At 32.5% G+C, this 12,532-nt stretch overlaps 1 protein-coding gene across 10 annotated transcripts in view; it reads right to left on the bottom strand.

Moving 5' to 3' along the window:
* FBXL17 (F-box and leucine rich repeat protein 17) overlaps nucleotides 1–12,532 on the bottom strand; it is a 572,981-nt gene that overhangs the window by 182,411 nt on the left and 378,038 nt on the right. The window lies entirely within an intron of this gene.

Genomic DNA, 12,532 nt, shown 5'->3' with positions numbered 1-12,532 from the left:
GACTGGTGCGTCTTTTAAAACCAAATAGCTTAGAAAGAGTCCCATAAGAGAAATGTTACACTTGGTAATAAAGGACTAGTAAACATATGCTATTTAATGAATATGTATCATTTACATAATAAAATAATATAAAATAATTATAATAAAACTGTAGAATATAGATAGATGGTCATTAGAGGTAGATGGTTATACACACATGGTTCAATTATTAATGATGGAATCAGGTAACACTGAAATAATAATTTTTGCAAAATTTTATTCCACATAATACAAAAATACATTTGAAAAAGCTATGACTTTAACCAGATTAAAGATGAAAGAAAATATGCACACATAACTTTAAAATCTTTTACTTTAAAATGTTATTCTTAATTTTTAAAATAAATTATAGGTTTAGGCCATTTTAACAATATAGATATAGATATTTAAGACTGTCTTTTCTGGTTTCATTTAAGTTATTATTATTTTTTTAATGGTGTACTCTAATAGTCTTAGTGGAAGTTTTATTACAGAATTGAATAAACTTTAAAAATAATGATTAACAATATTATCCATTTGGTGGCTTAGTTTCATATAACATCAGAAAAATTTGTGCAGTCATACTGACACACAGGCAAATGCACCCTTCAATGCAGTCCCTGTTTCAATCTTTATAAATAACAGTTAAGTAAAGGGTAAAAGCAAAAAGAGGCATTAACCTTTTCTAGGAAGAAAGGATCAAGTAATTTGATACCTGTGTGCATAATCTATCAAAAAATTACTCAGTATCCATCTCTGTCTTTCCTATATTTTATTTGCTGTCTGGCTTATTTGTAGAAATCTTCATAAAATGTCAGGAAATTTTATACAATTTTACTTCACATAATTCATTATTGAAGGTTAAATTAGTTACAGAGAAGACATATTTCTTTTAAAATATTTTTTATGAAATTTCATTTTAATGAAATGATAAACATTTCAAATGTTCTCAGAATAACCAAATAAACATTCTTTTTTTCACTATTAAAAAAAGATATATGAAAAAATGGATAAGCTTTTCCATGTCTAATATAGGAAACTTAAAACAGTAACACAATCCAATTATGATTGATACTGGTTGTCAGGGAAATTTTAAAACTAATTCCACGTAATATGGTTTTAACATAATATTTGAATAAATTCATTAAAAAAGGATAAAAATAGAAATGAAACATTACCAACAATAAGCACATTTTATATGGTTATTTTATATGGTAAAAACTATTTTTACATGCTAAGAGTATTAAATAAAGGCCCAGATGATTGTAGTATCCTAAATCATTAAAAAGTAATCTGACTACTTACTGTCAAATCAAATATACATATCTAATGTCCTCTTCTATTATAAGAAACCTAACAGATCCAATATTTTGCATGGCCACCAAAAGTCATTAATTGTAGTTTGTTCTTATGCTCTATTAAAATAGTTCAAAATGCCTGATTTATATTTGATTATGCTCTAAACAAATGCGACATCCTATTTATCTTCCTTCTACTTGATTTTACAGTAGATATGATATAAGCACATATGAACATTAAAGACATACAGATAACTACAAATAGCAAATGACACAAATTGACTTCACCGTACAAGGCAAGTCAAATGTTAATGCATAGGCAACAAGAACCGACATTTATATAAAATAAGATGATCAGTCACTGGATAAAGACTGTCCTAAAACTGGTAAAAGGTCATGAACATCAGGTTTCCCACTTATTGACAGAGAAAAGTTCAAGAGGTGTAGACAGTCATGAATACATATTATAAAATCATTTGTCATACTCAGGAGGCAATACAGTGGCCAAGAGATAACACATTATTAAGAGTGAACAATGCCTTTCAGACAAAAAAGGGAGAAATATAAGAGAAAAGCAATTTGCTTTTTATAGAGAATCACCTAGGACTTATGCTCTGCTCTTGAAAGTTTAGATACACAAGGTTTCCAAATACTTTTAACTACCCTGATCACAGCCAGTGTGCCAAAAGTCAGGTACAACATAGAACTATTCCTGAAATAAAAATTAATGGAGATAAAACCATGCTCCTTGGAAGACTTCGAGCAAAATATTAATTTTGTATCTGTCATAGATTTCATATGCAAGAAGAGAAACCCCAAGTTCTGTGATTGTGGACAGAAACTTCATATATATTAAAACACAAAATTGAGTGGTTGAAATAAGTAGATAAAGTAGCTGTTGTTTTGAGAACTGAAAATGGAAGTGGTTTGTATTATCCCATTACTACAAATTGGCGGAAATGGAACACCACCTCATGTTCCTGGCTAGTGCCTGAAGTCTTATAATCCATCTATGTAGCGTTTCCCTGGCAGCATGTGGTGACAGCATGTGGAGAGATTGTGTGTGGTGACTGTCCTTTTTGCCTGAAACTTTTAGAGTCCATTCTATAACATATTTACAAGTAGTACATAACACAAGTCTGTGAATATATTTACTTCAAATAATTCCACTGTTTTGCAAAGAATCTTGGCTCAAGTGTATTTAATAACCTTTAGTGTATTAAAATCAGAGCAATTCCCAGTTCACTGTATAGTATGTATGCCAAAACAAACTCATAAATCTTAGTATGGACTATAGATACAGCAAGTTAAGAGGTATTTATAAATTGATACCAATAAAAGAGAGAAATGTGTGCAAAGTGATCATCTTAAAGCGAGAAGGAGAGTGATAGATGTTTACTTCTTCATCATCTTTCTCACTCACAGATATCACATAGAAGAATATTCATTAATCATAGTGATGAATTAATTTGGTCCCTAGGAGCAAGCCATGAATCTCTAAACTCAGAATCTAAAACACAGAATCTAGAATTCAAATTTTTCCTGTTCTTCCCCCAACCCCTTGTCCCATCATTCCTATAGACAAAGCTCAGAATATCATATGGTCAACATTCTCTATATATCAGTAGGTTCAAAAGTTTCCCACTTCATATATGATAACATAAGAAGTTATAAAATTTTAGAAAAGGACTTTCTCCTTACAGAAAGAAACAATGTATAAGATAATTAAGAAAAATTTATAACATGGGAAAATGGCATAGTGGATAAATGCTGAAGAACATAAAATACTTTTAAAGTACCTTATGGAAGTCAAGCACAATTAAGACTACTAAACCCTAAGGAGAGATCTGTCTTAACAAGAGAGAATAAAGGAATCAAAGACACATTCTAGTCTCCCCTCCAGGGAGACAGAACAATCACGTACATTTTTTGGAGCCATACATCATCATTCTCTACAAGATAAGTTCATATGAAAAAGTTCTCCAAATAAAGTATCTTAGGATCTTTTAAATATACTTTAATTTATTCTGAATTGCCTACCCTCCGTTTATTTTCCTGCTTTTATGTTTTGGCAGGGATCTGAAGAGAATTAAAAAAAAAACATTGCTACCATTGTAAATTCTTGAGTAACAGCTGTTGAGTACATATATATATATATATATATATATATATATATATATATATATATACTCTTTTAGAATATGGAAAAAGGGCCAGAAAACCTGCTCCAAAGTATCCTAAGCATCCAGAGTTATTTTTGATAATAATGTAATTTTATGCTCACTTGCTTTTGATAATGTTCTGAAATGCACCTGAAACATTTGATGAGATATGAAAAGCAACAGAAAGGTTACTTTTGTAAGCTAGATAGAATTTTTTTTAAAGATAAGAAGGCATTACTTATTTTCAGTAGAGGGAAAATCTGTCTCTTTAGCAATAGATTCCTAATCATATGATTTATGTGAAGGGTAAAGGTTAATGAATTAAGCTGTGTAAGCTTCAAAACTATCAAAGAAATTCAAAAGAGCCTTGAATTATGGAAAACAATGGCCCATTCTACATACATACCAAATTTTTATGTTTTTTGTCTCCTACTCAAAAGCTAGAACATGGCATTAGTGACAATTGAAAAGAACTAATGAGGAAATATGACTACATTGCTTGCAATAGGAGTGTCCTAGGAGACCTTGTTACTGTTTGTGATGTGCTTCAAACCCAAAAGAAGCTAATTGGAGCTGCCAGACACTGGTTTGCAAATCTCACTTTAAAGGACAGGCTCAATCACCTCAGAGGTGTGAGAAGAAATGTCCCCATTAGAGATGCATTAGTATGTGTGGCTTGGTGAATTTCTAAATAAAATTTGGAATTTTCTTTCCTAAGTCACTTTTATATTTGAATAATAGATATATCTTTAAGTGAAACACAAATGCAACAAGACAAAAACAATCCCACAGATCTAAAACAATGAACTATGAAGAGTGACATAAAGTAATTGGCAAATAAGTGCAACTGGGAGCTAGGTATGTTTAAGGTTGAATAAATATGTGGATGAAACCTCAAAATTCCTGAAACCAAGAAATCACAAAAGTGATCTATTTGGAGGTTTTAGAAATAGAACCTCAGTTTCATCATTTCTTGAAACTAAAGAAGCCAAGAATCCAACCTATGTTACATAGATTCTAAGTGGGTAGAGGCTTAAGTAGCTACAAGACACACACACACACACACACACACACACACACACACACACACGAAGGGAGTAAAAAATGTTTATGAGATCTAAAGAGAATAACAAGAGAGCAAACAGTCCAATACCATGCTGCAGAAGCTCATCCTGACTAATTCATACATGAGTCATTTAAATGATAGCAGAGGTCACCAAAACACAATTTGGTATCTTACAGAAAAAATAATGATATCTGATTGATTTTTCTAAAGCTCCAAATCAAGTTTCACTGAAGGATAATCCAATCCCAGTGCAGTAAACGAATGAGTACAATTTATAGGTTTAGGTTTACTCTGCTTTCAGAAAATGCACAATATAAAAGATTTCTATGTGCAAAAGGGATAAATTTACAGATAAACTTTTACAAGATGAGTCAATTCAAGAATCTATTAATACATGTGATCGCAGTCAAAAGAGGAAGCAATCAATAATCTATTAATAGTATGTTTCTCTTTAATATATTTGAATACAATGTTACTTATGAGCCTTATATTTATAGTTACTTTTTCTAAGTAATAGTACACCTTAACCTTGCAGAAATAGCATGAAATAGTTTTATTTTTAATCTTGAAGTCAAACACCTGAACATAAATGACAAATACAACATTATTTCTGGAACATGACAGATGGTATCAAGGTGATATGTTAAATGCACTTTGTATTTTACAGTGTACTTATTTGTAAATGCTCTTCTATTAAATCCTATTGACAACAAAATACCAAATATACATCTGAGTCCATTTTTCATGTAAACTTCTGAAAATGTGCTCATAGAAGAAATGTTTACTGCAAGAAAGATTTTTTTGTTTAAGGTTGACTCTCAATTAAAATGCAAGAGCATTTGCTCAAAGCACATTAATATACCACCGGGGTAAAGACTAGGAGTGACATGCAAAATGTCACTAGCTCCACCAGTTAACAACAATTATCTTGGGACACTCATTAAGTTCTCACTACCAAATGTTATTCTCTAGAAAGCCAATATCTGATTAGTGTGGCTGAGATTAATTTAAGCTCTTGCTACTTAAACAGTAGCAAACTGATGCCCATTTTGTCACACTGAGAAGTAATAGAAGGCTACAAAATTAGAATAGTCGTGTTTTGTTGTTTATGTTTTAATGACACACAGCACAAGAGGTAGCCTACAAACTGAAATGTTATTGAAACTTAAGTTCTATGGCTTTGCATCTTTGCCAACAGAGGGTTTTATACCTTTAAGGGAAAGAAGGCAGAGAAGATGTCATTTGCTGATTCTTTCTAGACCACTCTCTCCCTGGGTGTCTGTGACATTAAACAGGTTTTCTAATTAGAGAATAGGATTTAGCACTGAAAAGTAATATAGGAACAAATAATACTTTTCATATATTTAGGAATGGCCATCACAAACTGCTGTTATGAAAATATGTTTTTCTTTATGTATATAGTAAAATATGTTTAAATTTAATTTGAGTGTTTCTTAGAATATTTTTAAAATGTTTTTTAGTTAGAATAAAGACTGCAATATTTTACAATACACAATTTCTTTAGGCTGTGCATTAAGAAAACAAGATGATTAAAGGATTTTCTGAGGGGTGGGTACAGAAATTGAATAACAAACTTGCAAGAAACATGGCTTTGGTTTTAATATTTCAGATATATTGAACCAAAAGTCTTTCTTTTTAATTTTAGCCATTGCTCCATCTTTTTACCATAACTACCCTAAACCTTATGTAAAAAGTGGAGTTAACATTTTCTAAGCATTCCTCAGAATGTGCAAGAAGTAGAAAAAGATGCTAAACTCTTATTTATTGAATTCAAAATATTTTGTTGAGTGTAAACTATGTTTTAGAAATATTAAAAGATATAACTAAAAGCCACATTATTATAAAATGATAAACATAATACTTATAACCTTAATGGATCAAATACCATTTATTTTTTGTGGCTGTAGTTGATATTAATGTTCATACCTAGAAACAGCAAAATCATATTACTATTTCTATAACTACTAAAAATCAACTGAAGGTAAGCATTTCCTTTAGTCCTGTAAAGGAAACATTTCAGAACTAAAGGAAATGCTAGAAAGAAAAGGAAAAAAAAAATTAAAGGCCAGCTTTCCTAATTCACCAGTTTATTCATTCTTCAGTAGAAACACATGTAGTTACTTTGAATAGGGAAATGCTAAGAAACCTCCTCCACCTTTTAAGGTTTTTGAGTTTCCATCAATTCATAATCCATAACTTGAAGGGAATCCAGATACTGTACAATTTGGATATAGTTAAGACTGGTGTTATCTTTATAGCACCAGTGGTGTTCTGGCATATTTTAACACAGAAAGCGGAAGAGAAGACTTTGCCACCCTACACGTAAAAACGATTTACCATGTGGAAACAAAAGCTCAGGACCCTAGAAAAACAGAAATACTAAAACATTTAAAACTACAATCCAGGTTAATGAATTTAATTCTTTAGAGGCCATTCTTTTCCTGAAAAAAAGTCAGACAAAATTCTGCAAGCTCCAAACTGCTGCCCATCACAAATAATAAATATAAACATTAATAGCGAAGCTAGAAATACTGTAAAGAGATTTGTCAGACTTCCAAATAGCTAAAATGAATGCTGTGAAATTTAGGTAAAATATTAAACATATAATTGATGATAATCTCTCTGCCCAGCCTGTTCCCTTTATCCTGCTGTAAGTAAGTGTTGATATGAAAATCTCAATTCAACAGACCATGTATTTTAAGCTCACTTTTAATTTAAAATGGCTGACTAAATTATTTTAGTGGAATATAAAAGCACTCAGAAGATGAGATTTCAGGCATCATTCATGAAAGAGTTAAGCACTTCCTCACCAGAAGACAGCCACAACTCTGCTTTGTAGTGACTAATTGCCTCTTTAACCCCTGTGCTCTGGGAGTTGGCCTGTGCTTCAATACTAGTTTTGTGATACAGCCAAAGACTGATGTTCAACATAGACCTCCCATGACCTGTGTAGCCAAGGAGGCAACTCAGACAAGATGCTGACAAAAGGTTTCCTTCTCATTTGGGAAGACATAGAATCTCTTTTTGGATAAGCCAAATTCTCAGAACACTAAAAAACACAGGAGGTAAAGATAATTTATAAAACTTAAAAGAATGGTTTCTCACTTGAGCTAAGAATGATTCTAAGCATCCCAATGTCCAACTCAAAATTTTGTTTTAGTAATAGAAAAAAAAATTTAGTTGTTTTAAATGCAACGAAGAGGGTACCTGATTTGATGCCTTTGAAAGCTTATAATTAAATAGCTGTAATCAAATACAGAGGAAAGCAGATCAACATCTTCATTCCAAATGTTTCCCATATGCTTCAACCAGGAAGCCTGCACTTTGTCATTAATTTTTAAGCCTGGCAACTTCTGGCCTGATCCAAACTAGTAAAAAAAATTTTTACAGGAGATTTTATGTAGAGATTATATAAAACTAATTAATCCTGCAATCGGGATGTCAGAATAGGATGGTCATGTCTCCTTGTTATATTCTAAAAGGGAAGGAAGAAGGAAGCAGTTGTAGATTAGGGAGCAGGAAAAGTGGGAACAAAGTAACCCACATAGTCATTCAGAAACAAGAAAGAAGAATGATACAAGTTTGAGGAAGGTGGGAACCTACATAAATTTGACATTATTGATGCTTAGCCAGATTGTACTCTGAATCCTTTGAGTCTCAAGGATTATCACTGAATATATAAAAGCTGCTTCCAAAGCTCAGGGACTGCCATTGCTTTACTCTCAATTTCCCCACATAATTGTACATTAATGTTCACATGAGAGGCAAATCATCTTCGCTCTAACATTTATAAGAAAGAGGCAGCAGGTCATGTTAAGTTGTTTTGGTGCACTGTTTTTACACAGAGGGGTAACTTTTTCCTTAAAAAAGAATTCTTTTTATTTATATAAATACGTAGACTGTATTTAAAAGAGAACATGTTTTCTTTTTTAAAATCTACATATTTCTATAAATGACAATAAAGGATATCAACCAATAATTCTCTTATAAAAATTATAGTTTATTTTTTTAATCCAAAATAAAGGATGATCGCTGATTTCAGTTATTATTTTTTTTTTACCTGAAGTACAGAGAAACAAAGTCATCCACATTTCCTTTTTGATGTTCAAGTAAATGCTGTAGGATTAGATTTCAAAATTTCAGAAGAGGCTATTGAATCCTACTTAGCTTCGCTGGCTATCAGGCCATTTCAGTGGTTCCTAATACTTAAAAGCCCATTTGACTGTAAAATAAATATACTTCTAGAGGTTTCTTTCTAAACTGTTTAATTTATCTAACAATGCAAACACTTAGTTATAGATGATTTATAATCAAAGGACTATGCAGTCTATGTGTGCATGTATGTATATACATTTGACAAGAGAATTCTTAACAAATATATTTTTTCTAATCAATATTGTCACTAAATCAACAAATACATAGCTGTTGTGTGTGTACTGAATAAAATAATTTAGCAGACTAATCTCTGAAATACCATAATCACAAATCAGGTTGCTTTGCATGGACTAGTCACCAGTCTATTTCCTCTGAGGAGAAACACATCTCTTTGTTCATAGGGAGAGTGGTGGAAAGCTAATGAAACCAGTGTGTAAGACTGATAGAGACCACAGGGAGGAAGTATTACCCATTTTCTCCTTGCAGAAAGTTGCAAAAGCAAGATGGTAAGTAAACAAGGAGAAAAGAGAAGGCACATTCACTATTTGTTTCAGGCAGTGGGTACCTCTGCAGGCAACATCATGTCTGACAGCCAGCAAAAACCAGCGACATTCCCAATCCAGTACTCAGATTTACGTTATTTTAAAGGATAGACCCAAATGAACAGTGTATCTCTCTGGCATATTTCTAAATGATCTACTATTAATTAATACCATTACTGTTCTGTCTGTATAATCAACAAGCCATTTAGCAAAATGGAGTAACAGTATTAAAATTTCTGCTCTACACAAAAAGCACTCCTTTCAAGTACCCAAGGAATAACATTGTGGCATTCTGCGAAAGAAAGATTGAGAGTTCAGGAGAAATAGTTTATTATTTTCAAAAGTCATTAGTGGAATAAGGAAGGAAGAGCAATGGCAGGCATTTGAAAGAGATGGCAGGTAAATGTGCCTGGAGTAAGTTGGTCAGTTTTGTGCTTCTGTAAGTCATGAGGGAGAATCATGAATCTGATAATCACAGAATTTTATAGAAAAAATAAAGTTAGAGCATAAATTATTATTTTTGAGATCTTTTATTGAAAGGTAAGCACAGGGTCATTAGATTCACAATACTCTTAGGCCATGTGGCAACATTTGGGGCTACAGAAGAAGGAAGAGCAATTCAATGACACATCATATTCTGAAAAAAGTGATAGAAATTGTAAAAGGTAACAGTATAAGCAAGTTAGCAAATATGGATATATACTCAGGGAGGGATTAGTTGAGTTAGTGGTTTGATTTAAGCTTGTGGAGAGAACACTGTAATGGGGAAAAAGAAGAGAAATAATACATTAATATATTGCACAATTACTAAGGTCCCCAAATTTATTTTAGCTGTTTACTTATAGTTAGCTGTATTCCATTAGAAATTCATAAAAACAATAAAAGAAACATTTGAGAAAGGCAAGGAGGGTAACAAATAGGTAAAAAATAATAATAATAAAGTCTGGGATACACTCATCCTGAAGGCTTTCAAATTATTCATACCTGAAAAGCTTCCACAAGTAGGATAAAATTTCAAGCTTTCAAAGAACCAAATAAATAGGGAAGCATGGTAATACATTCATGATATCATAAGAGTTAAAAAATCAGATGTTCAAAAGAAGTTACAAAATGGCTAGATATGCTTAAGGCATTTCTGGTGGAAGGCTAAAGTTTTAAGAAGTTCAAAATATTCTGTATCATTCATAAAATTTCTTCCCACTTCTTAATAGCATTGTAAACTTAATCCATGAGAAACTGGTCTTTCAAAAGAAAAAGTTTAAAAATATAAAAAGCATAATTGCACATGGTTACTGACATAACACAGTAATAAAACAGAGATGTTATTTCACTACACCAGTATTTTACTAGATTTTAACACTTTTTATAGATAATGGAACTATATCTCCAATGCTGACTATAAAAACTGTGTGTGTGTGTGTGTGTGTGTGTGTGTGTGTGTGTGCATGTTTGTGTAGGACATGGAACTGATTTTTGGAACTAAATTCAACTTCTCTAAGTCTCTTCTATAAAATGAAAATCATAATATCTACCATCAAGGATTCCATGAAGGTTATATTTCATAACGTTTGCAAAGATACTTTTAGCCATTTAACAAACATTTGCTAATGTCTACTGTGCCATTAATTATTTGGATACAAAGACAGATAAAACAAATCTCTTCCCAAAGAGAATTCACAATCTTGTCAACTTTAAATATCCTCCACATAAATAAGGCAGGGTTATTTAGAATAAAACAGTATTTCCTAAAGTACATTTCTCAGAAAACTAGCTCTCTGGGGCTTTAATATTTGACAGATGCAAGAAAGAAATGTATGGCACAGTAAGTTTATATTAAATCAAGTCAATTTTTTCTCTAGCAAAAATACAAATGTAAAGTACGTAGAGCAGCACCTAGCATACAGTAAGCAATTAAATGTTACTTATCATTATTTAGGCCCTAGCACAGAACCTGGCACACTTAAAAAATACTGTAGTATGCTGAACAGTGGCCCCCAAAGACATTGGGTCCTGATTCACAGAGCTGATAAATGTTACCTTCCATGGAAAAAGTATTTGCAGGTATGATTTTGAGATGGGGAGATTTTATATTGGATTATCTGGGTGGGTTCTAAATGCAATCACTAGCATACTAATAAGAGAGAGGCAAATGAAGATTTGACACTGGCAGAGAAGAGAAGGCATTATTACCATGGAGACAGAGATTGCGGTAATGTGGCCACAAGCTGAGGAATTCCTGTAGCCACCAAAAGCTAGAAAGACAAGGAATGTTTTCTTCCCTAGAGCCTCCATACGGAAATGACACCCTGGTATCAGCCCAGAAAAACTAGTTTTGGACTTCTGTCATTCACAATTGTGAGAGAATACATTTTCGTTGTTTTCAAACTACAAAGTTAAGGTAATTTTTTTACAGTAGTCACAAGAAACTAATACAGTGTCTAAGAATGATGTTAAATTAATCATTGGATTACATGTATAACACCAAGCAATTTGATTTATGAGGGTAACATGTTAATGGCAATTAAAATTATGTGATTGGATGGAACAAAATTTTAAGTTGTTGTAACAAAGATGAAAAAAGAAAACCTACACTCAAAGAATGCTACCAGCTGGGCATGGTGGCTCACGCTTGTAATCCCAGCCCTTCAGGAGGCCAAGGTGAGTAGATCATGAGGTCAGGAGATCGAGACCATCCTGGCCAACATGGTGAAACTCCATCTCTACTAAAAATACAAAAATTAGCTGGGCATGGTGGCACGTGCCTGTAATCCCAGCTACTTGGGAGGCTGAGGCAGGAGAATCGCTTGAACCAGAGAGTCGGGTGTTGCATTGAGCCAAGATCACACCACTGCACTCCAGCCTGGCAATGAAGTGAGACTCCACCTCAAAAAAAAAAAAAAAAAAAAAAAATGCTACCATATCTTTAGCCTGAATTAGAATAACTTCCCCAAAGGTATGCCTTTGGAACTTCAACCTTTTTTTTTAGATTAAAGACCAATTTGCCTCTGCTATTTTATTAGGGAAAATTTCAAGCAAAAATGTTGACAGAATTGTGCAGTAAAAAACCCATTATCCATCACTTAGATTCTATAATTAACATTTTGCTACATCTGCTTTATCTTAAGTGTATCCATCTATTTATCCCTGTATCCATCCATCAATTTATCTTATTTTTTATGCATTTCAAAGTGCAGACATTGATACATTTCACTCCCAAACCCTTTAGCATACACATCATAAACTACAGTTCAATGTTTGCTAATGGTTCTT

Source organism: Callithrix jacchus, chromosome 2, assembly GCF_049354715.1.
Source record: "Callithrix jacchus isolate 240 chromosome 2, calJac240_pri, whole genome shotgun sequence".
Taxonomy (NCBI): Eukaryota; Metazoa; Chordata; class Mammalia; order Primates; family Cebidae; genus Callithrix; species Callithrix jacchus.
Note: the sequence above shows the minus strand (reverse complement) of the source record. Positions and strands in the feature narration are given on the sequence as shown.